Raw genomic sequence first — 21494 nt, 5'->3', positions numbered from 1 at the left:
ACTTCCCGCCGGTGATCTCCTCGTGTTGGGCCCAAAGGATTCGTCATCGGGCCTTGTCCACTTCTTTGGCATGCGGAGGACGGCCATCGCAAAGGCGGGCAGCGCTGTCAGCACACACCGAACGAGCATGCGCCGCCCTGCGATGGGCATGAGCCGCCCCTTCCATGCTGCCAGCCGTGCACGAACGCGGTCGAGGAGGTACTGAATGTGAACAAGCCGAAGCTTGCCCTTGCAGAGGGGGAGCCCTAGATATCTAATTGGGAAACCTACACTCTTGCCGCCATAGCTTCTCAGGACGTCCACTAGATCTACGTTGTCGCAGTTGAGCGTTGCTACTGATGATTTCTGAGGGTTGCAGTACAGTCCCGTGGCATCCCTGAACCCTTCTAGAATTTGCATGATGGCATCAACTTCCTGCCGCCATGGGTTGGCGAAGAGGATGGCGTCATCGGCGTAGAGCATGACCCGCAGCCGTGCCGCTCTGGCAGGCAACGGGATGAGGATGCCGGCCGTCTGTGCCGCCTCCAGCAACCGGTGGAGGGGGTCGATCGCCATGATGAAGAGGAGTGGCGATAGCGGGTCCCCCTGCCGTAGCCCTCGCCGGTGGAGGATGGCTTGTCCGAGGTCACCGTTGAGCGTGCAGGCCGAGGAGGCGGTGGAGAGGAGTAGGGCAATCCAGTCTCTCCAGCGCGCCGGGAAATTTAAGCGTTGCAGCAGCTCCAACAGATACTCCCAGGACACCGAATCAAAGGCTTGCTATGTCGATCTTGAGCAGAAGCGCCAGCGCTTTCTTCCTCTGGAGCCTCCGGATTACGTTTTGCACGTAGAGGAAGCTGTCATGTATCCCTTTCTTCTTCTGAAAAGCGCTCTGGGCGGGGGAGACCAGTTGATCCAGGACGCCTACGAGCCTGGTGGAGAGCACCTTCGCGATCAATTTAGCCACCGAGTGAATGAGGCTAATCGGCCGAAAATCGGCCAGCTTTGTTGCGCCGGACTGCTTTGGCAGCAGCACAATGATTGCTCTGTTGAGAGCTGCAAAATCGCCGCCAGCCAGCCGGTAGAACGCTTCAAACACTGCCATGACGTCCGCTTTGATCGTCTGCCAGCATGCCCTGAAGAAAGTGTCGTTGAACCCGTCCGGACCGGGTGACTTCTCTGCCGGAAATGCATAGATCGCGGCCCACACGTCCCCCTTCGTGAAGGGATTATCGAGGCCAGTCCCCGACTGCAGCCGTGGGAGCGCATCGAGTCCCAGTTAATTGTCCGGGCCCTCCTTCCCTTTGTGCCAAGCAGAGCAGAGAAGTGATCGTGCACTAGCTTGGCTTTGTCGCTGTGGTTTGTGGCTTGCCTGCCTGCAGCTTCAATGCAGTGGATATGATTTTTCCTCCTCCTGGAGATGATCTTGGCCTGGAAGAACGATGTGCGAGCGTCACCCTCTTTCAGCCAGGTGGTCCGCGCTGCCTGCCGCTTTCTGACGCGTTCAAGTGCTGCTAGCCCGACAATCTTCAGTTTCAGCGTCTTTCTTAGCCAAAACTCGCTTGGAGTGAGCTGACGCTTTTCTTGTGCTACATCCAACCGAAGAACAACTTCAGAAGCAATGTGGAACTGGAGCTTGGAGTTGCTGAACATGCTCTTGGCCCAGATCCTTAAGTCAGCCGCGGTTCTTTTGAGTTTAATTTTCATCCTGGTAAAAGGGCAGCTGTGATTCACCGGCCTCTGCCATGCCCTGGCCACTGTTTGCCGAAAATGAGGGAATTTGGGCCAAAAAGATTCAAATCTGAAGCTGGCCTTGCGTGGTGGAGCCGCGGCGTCAGACAGAAGCAGAGGGCAATGATCCGAGCAGGAGGTGGATGCAGCCGTGAGGATGTGCGATGGGAAAGAGGCTTCCCATTCTTGGTTGCAGAAGACCTTGTCAATCGCAATGAAGGTTGGGATTTCCCTTTCGTTGCTCCAGGTGTAGCGCCTGTTCTTGCACTTGATCTCCCTCGGGCATGCCCTGTCAATGGCGTCTCTGAACCTGCCCATAATTCTCCTGTTCAGGTTGTGGTTGCTCTTGTCCCTTGCCTCATAGATGATGTTGAAGTCACCGTTTATCAGCCAGGGCTCTCCATTGGGCGGTCTGATTCTGATCATCTCATCAAGGAACTCATCTTTTCTTGCTTCGTCGGCCGGGCCGTACACTGTTGTCAACCAGAAGAAGGAGTTGCAGTGGAGCTGGAGGACTCTGGCGGTGATGGAGAATTGCCCCACTAAGTGCGTGGCCACGGCGACCTTGGTGGAGTCCTAGAAGATTGCAGCCCCGCCGTGTAACACCCACGATGCGGCTATATCTCCCACGTGTCGAGGCACGACTTAGAGGCATAACCGCATTGTGGTTTTGTCGCAAGAAGGGTCATCTTCACACAATCCCATGTAATGAACAAGAATGGGATAAAGAGTTGGCTTACAATCGCCACTTCACGCAATACATAAATATAATTCATACATCATCCAAAATACACACATAGACCGACTACGGTCAAAATCCAAATGAAAATAAGATAACCCCAAATGCTAGATCCCCGATCGACCCAACTGGGCTCCACTACTGATCATCAGGAAAAGACACATAGTAACGACCACGTTCCTCATCGAACTCCCACTTGAGCTCGGTTGCGTCACCTAGACTGGCATCGTCGGCACCTGCAACAGTTTTGGTAGAACCTGTGAGTCACGAGGACTCAGCAATCTCACACCCGCGAGATCAAGACTATTTAAGCTTATAGGAAAGGATGGTGTACTGAGGTGGAGCTGCAGCAGGCACTAAGCATATATGGTGGCTAACACACGCAAATGAGAGCGAGAAGAGAAGCAACGCAACGGTCGCGAAGCTAGAAATGATCAAGAAGTGATCCTGAAACTACTTACGTTCATGCATAACTCAAACCGTGTTCACTTCCCGGACTCCGCCGAGAAGAGACCATCACGGCTACACACACAGTTGATGTATTTTAATTGGGTCAAGTGACAAGTTCTCTACAACCGGACATTAACAAATTCCCATCTGCCTCATAACCGCGGGCACGGCTTTCGAAAGATAATACCCTGTAGGGGTGTCCCAACTTAGCCCATCATAAGCTCTCACGGTCAACGAAGGATAAACCTTCTCCCGGAAAGACCCGATCAGTCTCGGAATCCCGGTTTACAAGACATTTCGACAATGGTAAAACAAGACCAGCAAAGTCGCCCGAATGTGCCGACAAATCCCGATAGGAGCTGCACATATCTCGTTCTCAGGGCACACCGGATGGGCAAGACGTTGGGTTGGCATAGACCCTGGTTGCCCAGGGGGCGCCGGATATCGCCCAGTTTGGGCTAGCACTCGAAGGAGCACTGGTCCGGGGGTTTAAATAAAGATGACCCTCGGGCTCGCGAAAACCCGGGGGAAAAGGCTTAGGTGGCAAATGGTAAAACCAAGGTTGGGCCTTGCTGGAGGAGTTTTATTCAAGGCGAACTGTCAAGGGGGTCCCATAAATCACCCAACCGTGTAAGGAACGCAAACTCAAGGAACATAATACCGGTATGACGGAAACTAGGGCGGCAAGAGTGGAACAAAACACCAGGCATAAGGCCGAGCCTTCCACCCTTTACCAAATATATAGATGCATTAATTAAATAAGAGATATTGTGATATCCCAACATATCCATGTTCCAACATGGAACAAACTTCAACTTCACCTGCAACTAGTAACGCTATAAGAAGGGCTGAGCAAAAGTGGTAACTTAGCCAAACAACGGTTTGCTAGGAAAAGGATGGTTAGAGGCTGTCATGGCAATATGGGAGGCATGATATATAAAGTGGTAGGTAGCGCAGCATGGCAATAGAACGAACAACTAGCAAAGCAAAGATAGAAGTGATTTCGAGGGTATGGTCATCTTGCCTGCAAGGTTCTCAGAGTTGTCGAAAGCTTGATCCTCGTAAGCGTACTCAACAGGTTCCTCGTTCACAAACTCATCTCCCGGCTCTACCCAAAACAAGGACACAAGCAACGGAACCACAATCAATCACGGGAGATGCACAAGCAAACATGATGCAATACATGAATGATATGCAAGATATGATATGCGATGCATATGCGTGCTCCGGAAAAAAAGATGAACAAGGCAGTAACTTGGAAAACCAAGCATGCCACTGGAAAGATGAGATGATTTCGGTTGAAATCGATATAAAGATCACCGGAAACGGATGCACGGTTTGCAAATGGCAAGCAAAACAAGAATGACACGAATCTGTAATTAACAGCATGATAGCACTTAGAATGCAACAAGTAACAATGTTACATCACCCCAACATAGCAACAAAGCATATGGCAGTAATCTACAGGAGATGCTTGACAAAATATGAACACTGAGCTACGGCTAGTTCACACCACAGCAGGTTCAAACAGGCATGGAAAAAGTGCAAAAGATAACAGGTTCACAGACTTGGTGAAATTACTGGACATGCCTGAAACAGCATCATGTAGCAATCTTCAGAGCACAAAATCAACATGCTACAGGAACTTAACATGGCAAAACAATGCATGGAAGTATTCTACTAAATAGATATGACAAAGGTCCCTTACTGACCATAAGCCAAAAAGGACCAGAAGATAGGATGGCAACCATGTAAACATAGTAAGTTTCGTTAACAGGTTTCAGACTTTGCAGAAAACAGAGCATGGCAGAAACAGACATCATGAGGGCATCTTTGTGAGCTTGATGCACTACCACAACGCAATGCATGACAAAACAAGCATACCTACAGCAAGATGGCATGTTTATGAAGCTATCCATGGCAATAGCAAGTACATTTCATGAAAGGATGAACTACAACAAGCTTGGCAAAATCGCATATCATGTTAACAATCTGCCAGAAATATTTTATAGCAAAAGTAGAGCAAGATTGAGTCATGCTATGGCACTCCATAATTGCAAACGAGGGCATGAATGGATAGATCACAACTATATCTACAAAACATCCTTACTGAACATCTCCAAAATAAGCATGGATATCTCTGTAGACACATAGATATACAGCAACAAAATAACAGCAGTCACAGACTTAGAAATCACGAAGTCCCTGAAATCAGAAACATTACGGAGCCTAGTTTGCATGCTTGTGCTAGTCACTACAGCGATCACAGAAATACATGGCATAAACCTCTGTAAAGATGGCATGGCATACATCAAAACACATGTAGAGCTCATGCCCATAAGATGCACAAATTAAATGCAACAAAAATAACAAAACCCTAAGTTCTGATAAGTAACAGCAGTTAACAGCAACTAGCACTCTTGCACCAGATATTTGGGCATCAAGATGGATTCAAATGAACATGGTGCACTAGAACAAAATGAAGAGAATCTAGAGAAGAACATTTCGATATATTAAACGCACGAAACGGAGCTATATGCAGAGAGTTATGATGCGATGAACCTAAGCATATAATGTAAAAATCTCAGGACTTGGGATTTTCGGGAGAGGGAGAAAGTCAACCTTAGAGATTTTGGATCGGGATCTGGTGGAGTTCGCCGGAGATCGGGGGGAGATGGCGGCCGGCGGCGTTGGAGAAGAGAGAGGGGCTCGGAGGAGCCGCCGGACGGGGAGGGGCGCCGGGTGCGCGGGGGCGGCGGCTGGGCGAGCTCGGGCTCGCGGCGGTGCTGCCGACGACGGCAGCGGAGGGCGCGGAGGCGGGGTGGCGACCGGCGAGGCGGCGACCGGCGGGGAAGGGCGAGGCGCGGGCGAAGGAAGGGCCTCGGGCGGCGCGCGCGCGGGAGGAGGGCGCCGGCGGCTCGGGCCGCGGGGGCCGGCCCCGGGCCTCGGCGGGCCGCGGGCGTACGGGCGGCGGGTCGGGTGACGTGGCAGCGTGCGATTGGGCGAGGGGCGGCAGCGGACGTGTCCGGCGCTGAGGAAGACGTGTCCGGCGGCGCGGAGGGGAAAATGATCTAGGGTTTCGCCCGAATTTCGAAGGGGGGGTGTTTTTATAGGTAGAGGGAGCTAGGAGACTCCAAATGGAGTGCGTTTTTCGCCCACACGATCGTGATAGAATGACCGAGAGCATGAAGGTGACTTAGAGGGGTTTTGGGCTGTTTGGAGGGGGGTTTTGCTGCAACACACAAAAGGACTTTGCGGTTACCCGGTTAACCGTTGGAGTACCAAACGACCTCCAAATGGAGCGAAACTTGACCGGTGGTCTACCGGTGGTATACCAGGGCCACTTGACAAGCCTCGGTCCATTCCGAGAATGTTCAACACCCGCTCACGAAAAGAAAACAAGAGGGGTGCGCCGGAGGAGGTGGGAGTGCCGGATTGCAAAATGGACAACGGGGAAAATGCTCGGATGCATGAGACAAACACGTATGCAAATGCAATGCACATGATGACATGATATGAGATGCATGACATGAACAAAATGCAAAACGGAAAGCATAACCCGACCATGAAGGGAATATCATAACACATAGCCGAAAATGGCAAAAGTTGGAGTTACAAATATGGAAAGTTACATCCGGGGTGTTACACGCCGCGCGTGCCCACGGTCGGGAGCACGGCGCGGTTATCCAGTCGGGCGCCACTGATCTCCCTGACTATGCCTTGAGTCCACATGCCAATCTTGGTTTCTTGCAGACAAAGGAGAGCGAGGTTGTGAGCATTGGCTGTCTCGTAGATGGTTGCTCTCTTTGCCGGCGATTTCAAGCCCCTAACATTCCAGTTCATGATGGATATGGTTGTGTTACTCATAGCTCTTTCGAAAATGCTCCGACAACAAACCAAATTCTATTACTGAAGAAAGCATTCTGGTACAGAGACACCGCCTCTCATCCCTGGCGTGCCAGCGTCCACCCATACGCCCCAAATCACGCTGACTATGAGCTAAACATCGATAACCTACACTAATCATAAGGAATAAACCTAACTCAGACTGGCTAAGGGCCAGCTGCTGCCGGAGACTATCTAAATCGAGCGCTAACATGATCTACTCCTGCACTACTCTGTCTGGGCCGATCAAGCCGGCCATGGTGCGCAGCGCCTGGACGTCGAGGCGCGTGAGCTTGGCGATGCAGGCGACGTCGTCCTCGGTGAGTGGCTCGTCGAAGCGACGCAGCAGCGCCTCCGCGGCTTGCACCGTCATCCGCTCCTTTGGACCCAGGACACCGAGCTCCTGAACCAGCCGGAGCGAGGCTCGCTGCGCAACCGGGGTGGAGGAGGGGTTGGCCGCCTGCCTGGCGCTGTGCCGAGTGGGGGCCGATGGCGCACGCGTCTTGGGAGGGGCGGAGGGCCGCCGTGCCGGTGTAGGAGACGCCAAGAGAGGGGGAGGAGCCTCGCGGAAGAGCAGCTGAGCGGTGGCGTCGTCTTGCCCGAGCTGCAGCTGCTGAACTTGGTGAGTCATCGCGCCGAGCGTGATTGCAGTCGTGGGAGGGGGCCGTGCGGTCTTGCATGCCTGGATGGGGCCGGGCTGCATGCATGCAGGGGGCCCGCCAGGAGCCGGCACGTCGACGCTGGACTCATGCGTCCCATCTCCACCGAAGACGAGCGGCGCCGCCAGAGCGTCAGCGATGACCTCCTCTAGCTCCTCCCACCCAGGCTCGACGCGAGGCGGGGCGGCAGCTGGATCTCATTGCCGGAGAAGAAATCAGCGACAGGGTCGGGGTTGCGGCAGGCCGGGGGGCGGGGAGGGCGCGCGACACAGAGGCAGGGGCGGAGTGACGCGGATCGCGGCCTCCCGCCCAAGGCAGCTTGAGCTGCGGTGGCGGCTGACGGGGGTGCGGCTGCGCTGCCTCTTCTGCTGGGGGCGGTCCGTGGCCGCCGCCGGGGCCTTGCTTGAGTGGCTCCGACCGAGCAGCGTGTCCGCCCAGGAACGCCTGGCCCCGCGCCCGCCGTCTTGGTCGTCATGATCCCTGCGGCCGCCACCACCGCGCTGCAGCCCGTGGCAGCCGAAGGAGGCCACCGCAGGGGGCTGGCGGCGAGCCTGCCCATCCTCCACGTGCCTGGTCCACGTCCCCGTGAAGATCTCCGGGAGGGGGGCTCCTCCCCCGAACCCGACAAGGGAAGACCGCTCTGGCGCGAGCTGGAAGACTGCGGCGTGCGGGGCGTCCAGTCCTCGATCCGGTCTACGTGTAGCAGCAGCTCCCGACGCCGGACGCCGGGTGGCGGGGCAACCTGGCGGCTCGGAGGCGAGAACCCCAGCATGGCCTCAACCCTGCCCGCGCCGCGGGCGGCGCGCCAGAGCATGCGCCTGGTGGGGATGTGCGCGACGTCGGCCGCCCACACCCAGCAAGCGAAGGTCTTGGTGTGGCCCCGCTCGTGCGTACGGCTATCCAGGCGGTCGACGATGCAGAGATCACTGAGCACTTCGACCGCGCCCTCCAGCGACCACAGCTGCATGGGCATCCGTTCGATGACGACCCGAACATGGAGAATGCAGTCGTCCGGCACCTCGTGGTCATCCTCATGCCAGCCCTTCACGGCGAAGTCGACGCCATCCACCTTGATGATGCTGCGGCGGACGGTGTTCTCCTTGTGCGCCGGGAGCTCGAAATGGACGAGGAAGTCTTCCGAGTCGTGGCTGGTGATGCGCAGCAGGTGGGGCGGCGTGTGGATCTGCTCCTCGATCGCGCGGCCCACCGACATCGGGTTCGCCACGTGCTGCGCCGTCGCGGCCGAGAGGAGCACCGCATGCTTGCGAAGCAGGAACTCCTGGTGCTCCATGGCCGGCGTGGACACCACCACCTTGTGGCTCGACCGAGGGTGGCGCGAGGGGTCGGTGAGGTACGCCTGGCGGTCCATGGTGGGCGGCGGCGGCGACGGCGTGGGGAAACGAAGCATCTCCTTCACCGGGCCACGCTGGGGACCGGCGTGGTGAGAGGGGGAGGAGGTGCTTGCTCGGCCACAAAGCTTTGGGTTTTGTGGGCAATCCCTACCGTAGTGGCCCTGCAGCTTGCAAATGATGCAGCGCAGCGGATCCCTACAATCTACTCGGCGGTGTCTACTGCTGAGACAGCGAAAACACTGGCCGGCGAAGCGCCTTAAGAAGGCGGCACGGCCCGCATCGCCATTAATGTCAGGGCGCCTACCCGACCGCCCCGACGGGCGGCGCCCAAGCTTGCCCGCTGGCCTCTGGAGCGCGCGTCGCCCCTTCCGCGACCTGACCTCTATCCATTCGTCGTCGCCGCCCGAAGAGGAAAGGGGCGGTGCGGGTGGAGGCACGACCACAATGGATTTAAGCTTGCACTTCCCAGGACAGGGGCGCACCTCTTGGACCGCGGTGGATTGCGCCCCCCCCCCCTTGGAGCTCTCGCCCCGCAGCAGGAGACGTGCCAGAACGTCGGGGCGGACCGTTGACGCGGGAGGCGAGGGGGTGGGAGGCGGCGGGAGACCGGCCCTTGCATCGGACCGACAGATCTAGGCAGATCTGCGGCGGACAAGGGCGAGTCCCGGTCCGATCCGGCGCTGCGGGAGGAGCGGGCCGAGCAGCAGGACCCCACCGGGGAGGACGGGCGCATGGCTGGGAGGCGCCCCGGCCCGGGCGGGCAGGGACGGTGGCTAGGTGGCCGCCGCGGCCGGAGTGGCGCGCGGTGCGGAGGAGGAGGAGGAGAGCGCTAGGAGAGCAGTCCAGCTCACCAGTCAATTTTTTCTTCTAGTACACAATCATAGTCCATCACCGCCAAATAACATAACCGTAGTACTCTCACATCTTTCTGACATGTCCAACTACAACTGCCAAAACATGGATCGTAGATATTAATCAGCACAACCAAACCTAACATTCACACATTGGCAAGACAATAAATTTAAGATAAATATCCTGAAAATGTGCAGATTGTGTCAACAAAGTTAACGCAAATACATGTGGTCCCATGATTCTTTTGTTGTATGAGAATGTATCTCAATGATCATAGGTGACGACCAATGTTATATAGGTAATTATCTTCTTTTTGGCATAGCGCGATGTTGCCCTGCTTGATTTTTTTAGCATTATTAGGATGGTATTAAATGGATATTATGGCAAGTTAGTTAATTCTAAAGAGCTGGTTCAATCTGTTAGATTTGTGTGATGCATACTACATTGATATGTATTTTTGTTACTGGCATTACTCCACTTGTCCTGAATGTTTTTTGATTTCTTGTTGTTTGTCGTGCTGCACAAAGATAATATGGGGAATATAGTTAATTGCTGGATATAATTTATTGGCCCAGGTGCTAAAGCATATCTCGCTCGTTCCCAGTTCAATCTATACTTACCAACATGGGGCCTAAGAATGATATGGTAAGGTTGAGACTGCAAGAATCGACAAATCAGAAAGAGACAGGTAGTTGTGCATGTGCAAAAAAGTTAGATATTTACCATACAGGTTGGTTTCACTTTTAGTTGTAACACAATACCCTGCAAAAAAATATGTAAAAAGGAAGATTAGCTTGCAATTCTGCATCTCAAATTGACATATCTACGGATGCCTACCAAGACAAAATAACTGGTCTGAATCTGAAAAATGAAAAAAAAATATAACCAAATAAACTGTAGAAAAAGAATACTAATCAGAGGTGGAATGAAAAAACGCTTAGTAATCCTCACCTACATGTCATGGTGGGAGTTAACAAATGACATTAGTGGAAATTAATTATTGGGGGGGGGGGGGGGGGGGGTACCAACCCATTTGTGGTTTTATTTTCCGGCTTACCAATGAAGCTAAATAAGATGCACTCTTGCCATGCCATTCACTTCAAAAATTGAATAGATGGTGTGAATCTGAACATTACTGGATTTCTGTCCTTTCATTTATAGGCATTTATAGCCACGCCAGCCTAAGGGAAAGATAAATTGTAGCAGGACTTAAAATCCCTAAACACAGAAGAAACAGAGTGGCAACATGACTGAGAAACATATAAGTAAATGTAGTACAGCAGTCAGACCGTCTCAATCCTCATCATCTCAAACACAATCCTATAATATGAGCTTTGTATCGGCCAAGACCAGATTTCGGCAAGAAATTTATCTGATGCACTTCTAGGCACAACAATTTCTAAAAATCTCTATATTTAAAAGACAGACCTGTAAAAATTGGATGGGCGGGGGATGAATCGATGGATGCCACGAGGAAGAGGCTGCCGGGGGACATGGGACAGAGAGGGCAGGCGACACCTCCTTTATGGACCAAGACGTTGGATTAAGAGTAATCAATTGCTTTTCCGAACACCCTCATATTTTCTACAAGGGGGTTGAAGCCGACGACTGGAAAACTTTCAGATTATATAAAAACGGCCGCAGAGGAGGAATCAAAGCTTTTAAGCAACTCTAAAAATGAAAAATAGCTTTATTATTTCATAATATTGTCTTTTACAATTTCAATACATCTCACTCGAATATCATGTCTTTCGAGCACTGACCCTCTATCAAGCGGACACCCTCTAAGACATCCTCGAAATAATGCTCTGGTGCGTGGTGGTCCTTGCCCTTGGGTGGACTCTTCGCTGCAACGTCGGTGGCCTTCATCTTCGCCCAGTATGTCTTGACACGGGCAAAAGCCATCCGTGCACCTTCAATGCACGACGACCACTTCACGGCGTCGATACGCGGCACCGCATCAACAAGTCGCTGCACCAGACTGAAATAACTATCCGGAATTGGCTCGGTCGGCCACAGGCGGACCACGACGTCCTTCATGGCAGATCCGGATATCTTATGAAGCTCTGCCCACTAGGCCATCTGTTCGTTCAGCAGCAGTGGACGCTTTGGAATGCTAAATTGCGACCAGAACAGCTTTTCTGTTTCCCATCCTTCTTGCGCTTGGAAAAACTGCGTCGCATCGGAGACACTCTTCAACAAATCCAACAATTCGTCTGGAGAACTCCACACTTGATTAAGCGGGGCATAATTCGGATCGCCGAACTTAGTTTGTAACAAAAAGGGCTTACCAGCCGCGATCTCCCCAGCTTGCCGGATCTCCTCCCGGGCCGCTCTAGACTCGGACCGCGCTTCTTTCGCCTCTCGTAAGGCCTTGTCAAGATCAGCTGTTCTGGCTTTATTATCCTTCTCTAGAAATTCGCAGTGGCTAGAGGCATCCTTTAGTTCAAGCGCCATCGTGGATATTCTCTCCTCGTATTGGTGCCGAGTAGCCTGTTCGGCCTTTAACTCGGCAGATGCCTTTTCGGCAGCCGCATTACTAATCCAGGCCTGCTCCTTGGCCCGGGCTAGCTCGGCCCGAAGGATCTCGACTGCGGCAACACCATCTGCAGACATGTATATCTCATTATACAATTCTTCGCGTCATGCTTATATTATAAGCACGTGCATATTATGACTGACCCAAAAACATACCTTGCGCCTCGTCAAGCCACCTGTTGATAAGCGTGATGTCATTATCCGCCTCATCAATCTTCTGTTGCAGATCCGCAACCTCTGTAGTCCGGACAGTAGCCAGGGAGGTCACAGCCTGTGTTCCAATCAATCAGATTATTTCCTGGGCATATCTTTTGATCCTCCGATCGCCTCCTGAGGGAGTCCTGGATTAGGTGGTCCTCGGACTGCCGGACTATATACTCTGGCCGGACTGTTGGACGATGAAGATACAATATTGAAGACTTCGTCCCGTGTCCGGATGGGACTCTCCTTTGCGTGGAAGGCAAGCTTGGAAATTCGGATATGTAGATCTCCTCCCTTGTAACCGACTCTGTGTAACCCTAGCCCCCTTCGGTGTCTATATAAACCAGAGGGTTTAGTCCGTAGGACAACAACAATCATAATCATAGGCTAGCTTCTAGGGTTTAGCCTCTACGATCTCGTGGTAGATCAACTCTTGTAATACTCATATCATCAAGATCAATCAAGTAGGAAGTAGGGTATTACCTCCATCGAGAGGGCCCGAACCTGGGTAAACATTGTGTCCCCCGCTTCCTATTACCATCCGCCTTAGACGCACAGTTCAGGACCCCCTACATGAAATCCGCCGGTTTTGACACCAACATTGGTGCTTTCATTGAGAGTTCCACTGTGTCGTCATCACAAGGCTTGATGGCTCCTTCGATCAACGGAAACGATGCAGTCCAGGGGGAGGTTTTTCTCCCCGGACAGATCTTCGTATTCGGCGGCTTCGTACTGCGGGCCAACTCGCTTGGCCATCTGGAGCAGATCGAGAGCTACGCCCTTGACCATCAGGTCAGGTTTGGAAGCTTGAACTATACTGCCGACATCCGCGGAGACTTGATCTTCGACGGATTTGAACCCATGTCAGGTGCGCCGCACAGTCACGATGAGCATGACTTAGCTCTATCGTCGGACGGTGTTCGGGAGATCACACCTGTAGCTACTCCGGCCCTTAAGCCGGAGCAGATCGCGCCGTCCGAGGATGGGTGGATGGACCCCGCCACGGAGGCCGCACACTCAGCGGCGATAGGGCCGAATACTGACTTCACGTCCTATGAAACCTGTGTTGCCGGACACTTGGATTCGTCCCCGGCCGCGGGCTCCAAACCGCCTGCGTCGTGCCTATCGAATCTAATTGGGCACCGATCATGGAATTTTCCTCTGCGGATATCTTTCAGCACTCGCCCCTGGGTGACGTGCTAAATTCATTAAGGTCTCTCTCCTTGTCAAGAGACCCTTGGCCGAACTATGTCCGGCTTGAGTGGGAAGCGGACGATGAAGAAATTCGTTCCCCACCCACCACCCACTTAATAGCCACTGTCGACGACTTAACCAACATGATCGATTTCGGCTCCAAAGACATCGACGGTTCGGACGGCGATGCAGGAGACGAACAGGAACCACCGCCCACAGGGCGCTGGACTGCCACCTCATCATATGATATATACATGGTGGACACCCCCAAAGAAAGCGATGGCAATAAGGCAACGGAGGATAATCCTCCCAAGAAGCAATCTAAGCACCGGCGTCATCGGCGCCGCTCTAAGCCCCGCCATAGCAAAAGCAGCGATACCGGCACAAGAGACAATAACGCCGCAGATAGTGCCGAAGACGAAGACAATCCCCTCCAGCCAGACTTCGAGCGGGAGGATGGGCAAGCTAGCCCTAAGGAAAAGGCAGCAGACGGAGAATCAGAGGATGACAATTACATGCCCCTCTCCGAAGACGAGGTGAGCCTCGGCGGGAGGATGGGCAAAAAGCCAGAAGAAAAAGCAACAACAGCTTCAAGATGACCAAGATCTGCTAGCGGATAGATGGACCGAGGTCCTGGCGGCCGAGGAATACGAACTCGAGCGCCCAACCAAAAGTTACCCAAAGCGCAGGTTACTACCCCAACTCGAGGAGGAAGCATTAAAGCCTACGCTTCCAGCGTATGATGCGGCTGACCAGCCACCTCGTGGCCGAGACGGAGCGGCATATCAGCCCGAAGTCCAGCCCACACCCCGTCGCCATCAAACAAAAACACCAAGGCCCGGGGCAACACGTAGGACCTGCGAGACGTATTGGAAAACAAAGCAGGACATACAAGATCAATCTACGGATCACAGGGGCACGCCCCAACGAGTGACGACGATCGTCACGCCGGATATACTAAAAGCAAATCCAGCCGGGCTGAATACAGCAGACAAGACTCGTATGAACTGCGTCGTGACATAGCCCGGCACAGAGGCGCCGCACACCCCCTGTGCTTCACTGATGAAGTGATGGATCACGAATTCTCATAAGGATTTAAACCCGTGAACATTGAATCATATGATGGCACAACAGACCCCGCGGTATGGATTGAAGACTTCCTCCTCCACATCCACATGGCCCGCGGTGACGATCTACATGCCATCAAGTACCTCCCACTAAAACTTAAAGGACCGGCTCGGCATTGCCTGAATAGCTTGCCAGCAAACTCCAATGGCAGTTGGGAGAAGTTGGAAGACGCATTCCTTGAAAACTTCCAGGGCACTTATGTGCGACCACCGGATGCTGATGACTTGAGTCACATAACCCAACAGCCAGGGGAATCGGCCAAGAAATTCTGGACCCGGTTCCTAACTAAAAAGAACCAAATTGTCGACTGTCCGGATGTCGAGGCCTTAGCGGCATTTAAGCATAACATCCGTGACGAGTGGCTCGCCCGACACCTCGGCCAAGAGAAGCCGAAGTCCATGGCAGCCCTCACGACACTCATGACCCGCTTTTGCGCGGACGAGGACAGCTGGCTGGCTCGCAGCAACAACACATCAAGAAATTCCGGCAATTCAGATGCCAAAGATAGCAACGGCAGACCACGTCGCAACAGACACAAGCACCTCAACAACGGCGACAACGCCTAAGACACGGCAGTCAATGCCAGATTCCGTGGCTCTAAATCCTGTCAGCGGAAAAAGGCGTTCAAAAGAAGCAATCCGGGCCCGTCCAGTTTGGACCACATACTCGATCGCTCGTGTCAAATTCACGGCACCCCCGATAAGCCAGCCAACCACACCAACAGAGAATGCTGGGTGTTCAAACAGGCCGGCAAGTTGAATGCCGAAAACAAGGAAAAGGGGATGCATAGCGACGACGAGGAGGAGTCCCGGCTGCCGAACACAGGAGGACAGAAGAAATTTCCTCCCCAAGTGAAAACGGTGAACATGATATACGCAACCCATATTCCCAAGCAGGAACGGAAGCGTGCACTAAGGGACGTCTATGCGATGGAGCCAGTCGCCCCAAAGTTCAACCCATGATCTTCTTGTCCGATCACTTTCGATCGCAGGGACCACCCCACTAGTATCCGTCATGGCGGTTCTGCCGCATTGGTCCTTGATCCCATCATTGACGGATTTCACCTCACTCGAGTCCTTATGGACGGTGGCAGCAGCCTGAACCTGCTCTATCAGGATACAGTGCGCAAAATGGGTATAGACCCCTCGAGGATCAAACCCCCAAAAACCACCTTCAAAGGTGTCATACCAGGTGTGGAGGCCTGTTGCACGGGCTCAATCACACTGGAAGTGGTCTTCGGATCTCCGGACAACTTGCGAAGCGAGGAATTAATCTTCGATATCGTCCCCTTCCGCAGTGGCTATCACGCACTACTCGGACGAACCGCATTTCCTAAATTCAATGCGGTACCGCATTATGCATACCTCAAGCTCAATGCCAGGACCTCGCGGGGTTATAACAGTTAATGGAAACACAGAACGCTCGCTCCGTACGGAGGAGCACACTGCGGCCCTCGTAGCAGAAGTGCAAAGCAGCCTTCTGAGACAAACTGCCAATTCGGCAACAAAACCCCCGGACACCTTCAAGCGAGTCCGGACTACCCTGCAACAGGATAGCTCGGCACGTTCAGAGCTCGCCTAGCAATTCGACCTCCGTCATAGTCCTAGTAAAGTGGCAAAATTTGCGCCGCGCGTACATAATTACGCACTCAAGATACCATGGGCGCAGGCGGAGGCACGACTATGGCACGGCCCACAATGCGGCTCAACCGCCTCAGGGCCCGTATATCTTTATCATTTTCTCTCTTCAGGACCCTACTCTCTGGAAGCCCTTTCTGACAGCCTGATTATCGGACCCATTACGGGAAGGAAATACCAAGGAAGCAAGAAGCTTTGACGTACAAGGAAATCCCCAGGTGGTCTCTGATAACGATAGATATACCTGTTTTACATACCCATACGTAGCTTTCCCTTGGATAGGACATGTCAAATAGTCCTATTTTTTGCTTATTGCACTAGTTGTATACATACGCTTCGACGTATCATTTAAATAACAATGTATAGCATTAGCTTATTATTGTATTTCCTTTTCTTTCTTGTCTGCTTATTTACGACAAATTGCACCCGTACATTCTGGTACGTCCAGTGCGCCAGAGGCTTCAATGCACCCCATAACACGGCATGAAAAGTCCGAACACTTTCGACAGTGCGGCACCCCGAACTTATTAAGGACAGTAAAACTGAACCTAAACCGAGCCATCTCACGCTATTTGCTCTCTAAGCCGTTAGATTCATGTGGGGGTCGTCTCCAGCCATTCGACCAGCCATCACACACACGTTTTTTGCTTCATGGGCTGGCTGTCCTGAGGGAGGCTACTCCAGGAGAAATTTCCACGGCGCTTCCATCTTCACCCAGCCAGTGTCGCGACCCATCTTCTCTTACCTTTCCACGGGCTATGTAGTGGGATCCAGTTCAGAAGGAGGCCCTTCACGGAGGTGCATCCACAACCTATCATCTCCTCTTCCCCTCACTGTCATGGCTGCCCCATTCAAAATCTAGCATATTCACCATATGCAACTTGTCTCGCAGTTTAGGAAGAAGCCTTCTCTGTGTAACATGCGGAGGTTGGAGTAGGGGAGGAGGAGATCATGTACAATATAAGCATAATTTTCCCTGATGTGCATTCTGTAGAACCTGTACTATCAACACCTGTACCGTGAGGCAGGCACAAGGTGTGTTCTAATCCTCTCATGCAGAGATTTTACCTTGTTAACTTCTATACAATTATGCAGAAGCTATAGCCCATGAATGATAAACTTTGTTTTGACATGTAAATGTTGGTTGTCCCTTGGTTAATGTAGTTTCAGAGTTAGGAGTTTACCATCGCTCTATTTTTAGGCAAAGACTAATCCTCTAATGCAGAGATTTTACATTGTTAAATTCTCTACGAGCGATGAAGGCACCCCGGCGGCGGGTACACGTTGGACACGCACGATGAGCCGGCAACCGCAGGAACAGGAAGGAGGTGGTGAGCTCCTCGCCACCGCCACCGCAGGTCCTAAACCAGTGGATCACCTTCTGCGCTGACAACTCCCTGAGTGGCTGCGTCAGCGAATGGCTGAGCAGCATCGAACGCGAGTGCGTCCGCGAGGATGAGTAAGACCGTGGCGACGACCAGTTCTTCCACCAAGCAATTGCCTTATCCAAACAAAACATTGCATACAGGTGATGTTCATGCTGGCTGTGGTCAACTGATTTTGGCAGATCTTTGAGCTTGGTGATCTATTCATTTGACTATGCATGACTGTGTGATCAGTACCAAAAGAAGAGACATATACTGACAATGTGTATCTTCGGTAACAAACGAGTGATGCTTACTTACGTATACTGTTTCAGATTTGGAGCCGGAACAAGATTTGTTGTCTTTGGTTACAGACTTACCGGTACACTTTTCTTGATCTCCCTTAAATTTTTTGTTTGTCCTATGTATTCCAGTTTCTGTTATGGTGCCCCTGATACTCTGATATTCATTTCATTTATTTTGTTTTGCGAAGGACTTGCCAATGGTCTTCTGGAATTGAATATTAGAAAGGGCAGCCTTGAAGATACTCAGACGATCTTAACTTGTGGCTCTTTTTTCTTTTTGCTTGACTGCAGTATCTTCTCATTTCTTATGCCATAATCAAATATTATTCTAGAGAGCCTATGAAATAAATAGACCATGAGCTAATGAAAAGTATTCAAATGCTTATGTTCTGACCACATCGGGACATTTACATTTAAAGAGATTCGGGTCTGTTTACTGAAGCTTGGCACCAACATTACTAAATCAGAAAACCTACTGTAGTGTAATGTCATGAGAATGCATGTAAAAATTATATCATAATATACTCTTTATATTGCATCATTGGTTTAGTGCTCACTTTGTGTTTTTTTTCCATCGGATTTAAAACTTGAGGATGATTGCATGCATCCATTGGAATAACTAAAATTTCCATTCTTTCAGTAGCTGATGCTGTGGCAAGAATAATTAGTTAATTACTGATCACATTTATTGCATATAATTGAGTTTGTAATGTATGACCAAGTACGGCTCCGTTTACCTGCCATCCTTCTTATGTTGTAGAACTACCAAGAAGGAAGTGGGCGGCCAAGGTGTCTCTCAGTCAGTATTGGCTCGCCGATCCTCTTATTCTTTTTCTCAAAGTGACCGACTGGTTGAATCTTGGGACCGCTCCAAAGTTACCTCTTGAAAAGCAGTTGTGCGGAACTTCTGGCCCAGGAATCTGGAAGTGCCCAAATTAGACATGATATCTTACAGGGGTAATATAGGTGGTTGGTGTCAGAGGCCTTAGAAGAGGTGTTGTCTGCATAGGCTTGCCCTGGTCACAGCGGTGGTCGTAACACTAGGATAACCTGAGAAATATAGAAGGAAAACATCATGTAAATGATCAGTATCTGATTTGAGTATGTGAAATGAAGTACAAGTTAAGTGTTCCACTGAAAATATAAATGAAATTATTTTATGCTTATTTAAAGATATTTTTATTATTCTATTGAATTCCATCGAAGGTAGTTTAATTAGCCGACTCAGTCCCTACAGCTGATATGGTATTTAGTATATCATTTATTTGATTTCCTAACTAATTGAAATCCTTCTCAGTACTCTTCTCCATGAATCTGATGCACTTCACAAGAAATGCCTAGATGCACCGAGCTCGCCTAATTCTTCTTTGTTGGTGAACATGGTGGCCCTTTGGGTAGAGAGTCCTTCAAAGATTTCATTAATGCACCATCTATGCAAACTATAATGACCAGTTATGTCTCATGTTACATGTTTATTTTTTACGTTGCTTGTCTTGGCTGATTGATTGTTTGTATTTACTACATACATTGTTGTGTATGTTGTCATACCAAGCCAATTTGGATATGTAAATCTTACTTTTTGCTGAGTATATATGAGTCTTCGTTGATTATTGACTAATATAAGGATATGTTTGCACAACTATAATATGTTTCATGTGCCCATACATTTACAGAAACCCCTATCAATTATATAATGTATAAATATACGGGCGCGGCAACGCGCGCCATCAATGATCTAGTAGCATTATATGCATCGGCCCCGAATCATGTCTTGCGTCAATAGTTGGGTTTGCCTGGCTCCCATGTTTTGGTACCTTACGTTCCGCTATATCGGCTAAGGTAGCACTAGGAGAACTACTGCGATTGTGTCCCGGTTCTTTCGGACGAGCACATCAGTAGAGAAAGCCGAAAACTGACTGTCATGATGCGGCGAGAGCTGGTCGCTGTTCGAGAGGTCTCAAATCCTTAAAGATTTTTTCTGCTTCGGGCGAGGAGTCGGCCTTGTCCGATTTAGGCGTACATAGCGCCCCAAGTTCGGCCTTCCGAATACTAGGGGCTTCGCCAAAATTTAAAATTGTAGACTTCTATGGCTAAGTAAGAGTGATAAAGTTTTATAGTCCGATTGCCTGATTCGTTGTGCTGAACACCTTCTTCGAAGGACCCAAAACTGGGATAAAGAGTGATCAGGTTTATCCCGAACACCTCAGTACTAGTTACATGGGGCAGAAGCCGACGACTGGCCAACTCTCAGATTTTATAAACAGCCGCACAGAAGGTAATATTTTAAATTAACAAGCGTTACATAGTGCACATGAACTCATTTTCATATTGTAGGATAACATGAGTACATTCATTCAAATATTACATCCTTAGCACATTCCTCCGCCACAAGGCGAGCACCCTTCAGGACACTGTCATAATACTTTTCAGGGTGGCGATGCTCCTTGCCCTCCGGCGGCCCGTCCTTCACCAGCTTTTCGGCGTCCATCTTCGCCCAGTGCACTTTCGCCCGGGCAAAGGCCATGCGCGCACCCTCAATGCAAACGGACCGCTTTATGACTTCAAACCATGGGCAGTCATTCACAAGCCGCCTTACCAGACCGAAGTAGCTGCCAGGCAGGGGCTCGCCAGGCCACATCCGGACTATGAGACCCTTCATGGCCTGTTCGGCCGCCTTGTGAAGCTCGACCAGTTGCTTCAACTGGTCGCTCAAGGGCATCGGATGTTCGGTCCCAGTATACTGAGACCAGAACAACTTCTCCGTCGAGCTCCCTTCCTCGGCCCGGTAGAACCCCGAGGCATCCGACACACTGCTGGGTAGATCTGCGAACGCTCCTGAAGAGCTCCGAACTCGGGTAAGTAAAAGAAAAGTTTCCTTCACATGCTTGCTTTGCATAATGAATGCCTCACTACTAGGAAAAGGGCTATAGATGAAATGGCCACTAATGGCGCACCAGACATGTGGTGCGCCACTACTATATAGCAGTGGCGCACCATGTGCTGGTGCGCCATTAGTGTGAAAGACACGAATGGCGCACCAGACACACGGTGCGCCACTAGTAACAATTTTTTTTCCAAACATACTAATGGCGCACCAGGGCACAGTGCGCCATTACTAGTTCTAACTAGTAATGGCGCACCAGCCACATAGTGCGCCACTACTATATTTTTTTATTTTTTTTGCAAAACTACTAATGGCGCACCAGGGTATAGTGCGCCATTACTAGTTTAAACTAGTAATGGCGCACTGTGCCCTGGTGCGCCATTAGTGTATATTTTTTATTTTTTTGCAAAACTACTAATGGCGCACCACCAGCAGGTGCGCCATTAGTAACCAGGGTTACTAATGGCGCATTTGTAGGTGGTGCGCCATTAGTAACCTGGGACCAGCTAGATATTTTGGACAGCCACACCTACCCACTCACTTTCCCCACTTCATTCTCTCCACCTCCTCCTCCAAGCTTGTCTCGGCTGCCTCCTCCT

This window comes from Triticum aestivum, chromosome 7D (assembly GCF_018294505.1).
Source record: "Triticum aestivum cultivar Chinese Spring chromosome 7D, IWGSC CS RefSeq v2.1, whole genome shotgun sequence".
NCBI lineage: Eukaryota > Viridiplantae > Streptophyta > Magnoliopsida > Poales > Poaceae > Triticum > Triticum aestivum.
Note: the sequence above shows the minus strand (reverse complement) of the source record.